Genomic DNA, 7,716 nt, shown 5'->3' on the forward strand with positions numbered 1-7,716 from the left:
AATGATGCAGGAAAAATCCTTCTCACGCTGTCAAAGAAGGCAGGAATGAAGCCTGGAGTTCCCCACTGCCCTCCGTGGGGTTGAGAAGATTTGTTTCAGTGAATAACTGAACTATTTTAACGAGAAGACTTTGAATGAATCCAGTCGCCTGCTCAGTCAAACCCCCAGCATTGAAGAACTGGGCAGAAAGGTGCTTTTATTGGAAAATGGGAGAGAAATCACAATAAATTCATTCTTTCAACAGTGAAAGGATATTAAAAACTAACCTCTAAAAATTCCAGATCAGTTGGGTTAATCTTTGAAGCAATATTAAATATCTAAAAGATAAAATGGGAGAGGAGGGAAACACAAAGCACAATTATCATGAATGAGCAGAAGGTCTACCAAATGGTGATTCTCGAGTAGAAGTTTATACTACACCCCGAGAGTCACTCTGTTACCCGAGAGTCACTCTGTAACCCCGAGAGTCTCTCTGTAACCCTGAGAGTCACTCTGTTACCCCGAGAGTCACTCTGTAACCCCGAGAGTCACTCTGATACCCCGAGAGTCACTCTGATACCCCGAGAGTCTCTCTGTAACCCCGAGAGTCTCTCTGTTACCCCGAGAGTCTCTCTGTAACCCCGAGAGTCACTCTGTTACCCGAGAGTCACTCTGTAACCCCGAGAGTCACTCTGTAACCCCGAGAGTCACTCTGTTACCCCGAGAGTCTCTCTGTAACCCCGAGAGTCACTCTGTTACCCCGAGAGTCTCTCTGTTACTCCGAGAGTCACTCTGTAACCGCGAGAGTCACTCTGTAACCCCGAGAGTCTCTCTGTAACCCCGAGAGTCACTCTGTTGCCCCGAGAGTCTCTCTGTTACTCCGAGAGTCACTCTGTAACCGCGAGAGTCACTCTGTAACCGCGAGAGTCTCTCTGTAACCCCGAGAGTCTCTCTGTAACCCCGAGAGTCACTCTGTAACCCCGAGAGTCTCTCTGTAAACCCAAGAGTCACTCTGTAACCCCGAGAGTCTCTCTGTAACCCCGAGAGTCTCTCTGTAAACCCAAGAGTCACTCTGTTACCCCGAGAGTCTCTCTGTAAACCCGAGAGTCACTCTGTAACCCCGAGAGTCACTCTGTTACCCCGAGAGTCTCTCTGTTACTCCGAGAGTCACTCTGTAACCGCGAGAGTCACTCTGTAACCGCGAGAGTCTCTCTGTAACCCCGAGAGTCTCTCTGTAACCCCGAGAGTCACTCTGTTACCCCGAGAGTCTCTCTGTAAACCCAACAGTCACTCTGTAACCCCGAGAGTCTCTCTGTAAACCCGAGAGTCTCTCTGTAACCCTGAGAGTCAGTCTGTAACCCCGAGAGTCTCTCTGTAACCCCGAGAGTCACTCTGTAACCCCGAGAGTCACTCTGTAACCCCGAGAGTCACTCTGTAACCCCGAGAGTCTCTCTGTAAACCCGAGAGTCTCTCTGTAACCCTGAGAGTCAGTCTGTAACCCCGAGAGTCTCTCTGTAACCCCGAGAGTCACTCTGTAACCCCGAGAGTCACTCTGTTACCCCGAGAGTCTCTCTGTTACCCCGAGAGTCAGTCTGTAACCCCGAGAGTCTCTCTGTTACCCCGAGAGTCTCTCTGTTACCCCGAGAGTCACTCTGTAACCCCGAGAGTCTCTCTGTTACCCCGAGAGTCACTCTGTAACCCTGAGAGTCACTCTGTTACCCCGAGAGTCACTCTGTAACCGCGAGAGTCTCTCTGTTACCCCGAGAGTCACTCTGTAACCCCAAGAGTCTCTCTGTTACCCTGAGAGTCACTCTGTAACCGCGAGAGTCTCTCTGTTGCCCCAAGAGTCAGTCTGTAACCCCGAGAGTCTCTCTGTTACCCCGAGAGTCACTCTGTAACCCTGAGAGTCACTCTGTTACCCTGAGAGTCACTCTGTTACCCCGAGAGTCACTCTGTAACCCCGAGAGTCTCTCTGTAACCCCGAGAGTCTCTCTGTTACCCTGAGAGTCACTCTGTTACCCCGAGAGTCACTCTGTAACCGCGAGAGTCTCTCTGTTACCCCGAGAGTCACTCTGTAACCCCGAGAGTCTCTCTGTTACGCCGAGAGTCACTCTGTAACCCCGAGAGTCTCTCTGTTACCCCGAGAGTCACTCTGTAACCCCGAGAGTCTCTCTGTTACCCCAAGAGTCACTCTGTAACCCTGAGAGTCACTCTGTTACCCCGAGAGTCACTCTGTAACCGCGAGAGTCTCTCTGTTACCCCGAGAGTCACTCTGTAACCCCGAGAGTCTCTCTGTTACCCCGAGAGTCACTCTGTAACCCCGAGAGTCTCTCTGTTGCCCCAAGAGTCAGTCTGTAACCCCGAGAGTCTCTCTGTAACCCCGAGAGTCTCTCTGTTACCCCGAGAGTCTCTCTGTTACCCCGAGAGTCACTCTGTTACCCCGAGAGTCACTCTGTAACCCCGAGAGTCTCTCTGTTACCCCGAGAGTCTCTCTGTTACCCTGAGAGTCACTCTGTTACCCCGAGAGTCACTCTGTTACCCCGAGAGTCACTCTGTAACCCCGAGAGTCTCTCTGTTACCCCGAGAGTCACTCTGTAACCCCGAGAGTCTCTCTGTTACCCCGAGAGTCACTCTGTAACCCCGAGAGTCTCTCTGTTACCCCGAGAGTCACTCTGTAACCCTGAGAGTCACTCTGTTACCCCGAGAGTCACTCTGTAACCGCGAGAGTCTCTCTGTTACCCCGAGAGTCACTCTGTAACCCCGAGAGTCTCTCTGTTACCCTGAGAGTCACTCTGTAACCCCGAGAGTCTCTCTGTTGCCCCAAGAGTCAGTCTGTAACCCCGAGAGTCTCTCTGTTACCCCAAGAGTCACTCTGTAACCCTGAGAGTCACTCTGTTACCCCGAGAGTCACTCTGTAACCCCGAGAGTCTCTCTGTTACCCTGAGAGTCACTCTGTTACCCCGAGAGTCACTCTGTTACCCCGAGAGTCACTCTGTAACCGCGAGAGTCTCTCTGTTACCCCGAGAGTCACTCTGTAACCCCGAGAGTCTCTCTGTTACCCCGAGAGTCACTCTGTAACCCCGAGAGTCTCTCTGTTACCCCGAGAGTCACTCTGTAACCCCGAGAGTCTCTCTGTTACCCCGAGAGTCACTCTGTAACCCTGAGAGTCACTCTGTTACCCCGAGAGTCACTCTGTAACCGCGAGAGTCTCTCTGTTACCCCGAGAGTCACTCTGTAACCCCGAGAGTCTCTCTGTTACCCCGAGAGTCACTCTGTAACCCCGAGAGTCTCTCTGTTGCCCCAAGAGTCAGTCTGTAACCCCGAGAGTCTCTCTGTAACCCCGAGAGTCTCTCTGTTACCCCGAGAGTCACTCTGTAACCCCGAGAGTCTCTCTGTTACCCTGAGAGTCACTCTGTTACCCCGAGAGTCACTCTGTTACCCCGAGAGTCACTCTGTAACCCCGAGAGTCTCTCTGTTACCCCGAGAGTCACTCTGTAACCCCGAGAGTCTCTCTGTTACCCCGAGAGTCACTCTGTAACCCCGAGAGTCTCTCTGTTGCCCCGAGAGTCACTCTGTAACCCCGAGAGTCACTCTGTTACTCCGAGAGTCACTCTGTTACCCCGAGAGTCACTCTGTTACCCCGAGAGTCACTCTGTAACCCCGAGAGTCTCTCTGTTACCCCGAGAGTCACTCTGTAACCCCGAGAGTCTCTCTGTTACCCCGAGAGTCACTCTGTAACCCCGAGAGTCTCTCTGTTGCCCCGAGAGTCACTCTGTAACCCCGAGAGTCACTCTGTTACTCCGAGAGTCACTCTGTTACCCCGAGAGTCACTCTGTAACCCTGAGAGTCACTCTGTAACCCCAAGAGTCACTCTGTTACCCTGAGAGTCTCTCTGTAACCCCGAGAGGCACTCTGTTACCCTGAGAGTCACTCTGTAACACCGAGAGTCTCTCTGTTACCCTGAGAGTAACACAGAGTATCTACAGCGACTAAAATGTCAGGGAGAGATGCACTCACCATGTAGGAGCTCAGTAATATGCTGAGTGCTGACAGTTGGACACTGATGTTTTTCTCTCTCTCAAAACTATTGCATCCTTCTGTATCCAGCAGGAAAATTGCCATCTGTTAAACACAAGAGAAAACTAATGGAAGTGTTTACAGTCATTCAGGTTGCACAAAGTAAAGCTTTTCACTGTCTTATCAAAATGGTGACACCATCTCATCATTCACACACACAGAGCTTTAACAGAACTGTCAATATATTAATCCTGTGCTGGTCCTTTTAATCTGTCCCTTGTTCGAGGAAGAGTTGGAATAGGGGTCATCACTTCTTTGCCTTTATCCCACACTTTCCCCGTGTCCCTTTGCGACTGCTTGAATAAAACTGAATAATTGAAGGGAAACTGATTGCAGAAACACAAAGACAATGAGCTGACATAAAACCTGACCAAGAAATTGGCCTAACAGCAAGGTATGCTGGGATGACCTCAGTCCAAACAAGAGACAAGTCTGCCTGGAGAAAGGCCCATTACAAGATTCCAGATTCCACAATTAAAAACCAAAGGAGCAGCAGGACACATCAGCACGTGTAAAAGGCCAGATATACATTTCCTGAGAAACAACTCAGCAACAGATACATGGGGGCAAACCCCCATCGGTGAAACAAAAGATTTGATGGATATTAGAAGCTGAAACTAACCATCCAGCACACAAACACACAGGGACAAGAATAAATACTCATTAACATCCATTGAAAACATCAACATGATGAGAAAATAATCAGACCTGACCACTGACAGACCAAATCCGCAGAAGATTCTGGAAGGTAGCCAGAAAGACAGAAGAAACCTGGGTAAGCAGCACCCAGATTACAAACTGAGATTAGCAGCACCCAGATTAGAAACTGAGATTAGCAGCGCCCAGATTAGAAGCTGAGATTAGCAGCACCCAGATTAGAAACTGAGATTGGAAGCGCCCAGATTAGAAACTGAGATTAGCAGCACCCAGATTAGAAACTGAGATTAGCAGCACCCAGATTAGAAACTGAGATTAGCAGCACCCAGATTAGAATCTGAGATTAGCAGTGTCCAGATTAGAAACTGAGATTAGCAGCGCCCAGATTAGAAACTGAGATTAGCAGCGCCCAGATTAGAAACTGAGATTAGCAGTGCCCAGATTAGAAACTGAGATTAGCAGCACCCAGAATAGAAACTCAGATTAGCAGCACCCAGATCAGAAACTGAGATTAGCAGCACCCAGATTAGAAACTGAGATTAGCAGCACCCAGATTAGGAACTGCGATTAGCAGCGCCCAGATTAGAAACTGAGATTAGCAGCACCCACATTAGAAACTGAGATTAGCAGCACCCAGATTAGAAACTGAGATTAGCAGCGCCCAGATTAGAAACTGAGATTAGTAGCGCCCAGATTAGAAACTGAGAATAGCAGCGCCCAGATTAGAAACTGAGATTAGCAGTGTCCAGATTAGAAACTGAGATTAGCAGTGCCCGGATTAGAAACTGAGATTAGCAGCGTGCAGATTAGAAACAGAGATTAGCAGCGCCCAGATTAGAAACTGAGATTAGCAGTGCCCAGATTAAAAACTGAGATTCGCAGCACACAGATTAGAAACTGAGATTAGCAGCACCCAGATTAGAAACTGAGATTAGCAGCGCCCAGATTAGAAACTGAGATTAGCAGCACCCAGATTAGAAACTGAGATTAGCAGCACCCAGATTAGAAACTGAGATTAGCAGCGCACAGATTAGAAACTGAGATTAGCAGCGCCCAGATTAGAAACTGAGATTAGCAGTGCCCAGATTAGAAACTGAGATTAGCAGCGCCCAGATTAGAAACTGAGATTAGCAGCACCCAGATTAGAAACTGAGATTAGCAGCACCCAGATTAGGAACTGAGATTAGCAGCGCCCAGATTAGAAACTGAGATTAGCAGTGTCCAGATTAGAAACTGAGATTAGCAGCGCCCAGATTAGACACTGAGATTAGCAGCGCCCAGATTAGAAACTGAGATTATCAGAACCCAGATTAGAAACTGAGATTAGCAGCGCCCAGATTAGAAACTGAGATTAGCAGTGCCCAGATTAGAAACTGAGATTAGCAGCACCCAGATTAGAAACTGAGATTAGCAGCACCCAGATTAGAAACTGAGATTAGCAGCACCCAGATTAGAAACTGAGATTAGCAGTGAACAGATTAGAAACTGAGATTAGCAGCGCCCAGATTAGAAACTGAGATTAGCAGCACCCAGATTAGAAACTGAGATAAGCAGGGTGCAGATTAGAATCTGAGATTAGCAGCACTCAGATTAGAAACTGAGATGCGCAGCGCCCAGATTAGAAACTGAGATTAGCAGTGTCCAGATTAGAAACTGAGATTAGCAGCACCCAGATTAGAAAGAGATTAGCAGCGCCCAGATTAGAAACTGAAAGTAGCAGCACCCAGATTAGAAACTGAGATTAGCAGCACCCAGATTAGAAACTGAGATTACCAGCGCCCAGATTAGAAACTGAGATTAGCAGCACTCAGATTAGAAACTGGGATGCGCAGCGCCCAGATTAGAAACTGAGATTAGCAGTGTCCAGATTAGAAACTGAGGTTAGCAGCGCCCAGATTAGAAACTGAGATTAGCAGTGTCCAGATTAGAAACTGAGGTTAGCAGCACCCAGATTAGAAACTGAGATTAGCAGCACCCAGATTAGAAAGAGATTAGCAGCGCCCAGAGTAGAAACTGAGATTAGCAGCACCCAGATTAGAAACTGAGATTACCAGCGCCCAGATTAGAAACTGAGATTAGCAGCGCCCAGATTAGAAACTGAGATTAGCAGCACCCAGATTAGAAACTGAGATTAGAAGTGCCCAGATTAGATACTGAGAATAGCAGCGCCCAGATTAGAAACTGAGATTAGCAGCACCCAGATTAGAAACTGAGATTAGCAGCGCCCAGATTAGAAACTGAGATTAGCAGTGCCCAGATTAGAAACTGAGATTAGCAGCACCCAGATTAGAAACTGAGATTACCAGCGCCCAGATTAGAAACTGAGATTAGCAGCACTCAGATTAGAAACTGGGATTAGCAGCGCCCAGATTAGAAACTGAGATTAGCAGCACCCAGATTAGAAACTGAGATTAGCAGCACCCAGATTAGAAACTGAGATTAGCAGTGCCCAGATTAGAAAGTGAGATTAGCAGCGCCCAGATTAGAAACTGACATTAGCAGAACCCAGATTAGAAACTGAGATTAGCAGCGCCCAGATTAGAAACTGAGATTAGCAGTGCCCAGATTAGAAACTTAGATTAGCAGCACCCAGATTAGAAACTGAGATTAGCAGCACCCAGATTAGAAACTGAGATTAGCAGCACCCAGATTAGAAACTGAGATAAGACGGGTGCAGATTAGAATCTGAGATTAGCAGCACTCAGATTAGAAACTGAGATGCGCAGCGCCCAGATTAGAAACTGAGATTACCAGCACCCAGATTAGGAACTGAGATTAGCAGCGCCCAGATTAGAAACTGAGATTAGCAGTGTCCAGATTAGAAACTGAGATTAGCAGCGCCCAGATTAGACACTGAGATTAGCAGCGCCCAGATTAGAAACTGACATTAGCAGAACCCAGATTAGAAACTGAGATTAGCAGCGCCCAGATTAGAAACTGAGATTAGCAGTGCCCAGATTAGAAACTGAGATTAGCAGCACCCAGATTAGAAACTGAGATTAG

The sequence above is a fragment of the Carcharhinus amblyrhynchos genome, unplaced genomic scaffold (assembly GCF_965287045.1).
Source record: "Carcharhinus amblyrhynchos unplaced genomic scaffold, sCarAmb.v2.hapA scaffold_525, whole genome shotgun sequence".
NCBI lineage: Eukaryota > Metazoa > Chordata > Chondrichthyes > Carcharhiniformes > Carcharhinidae > Carcharhinus > Carcharhinus amblyrhynchos.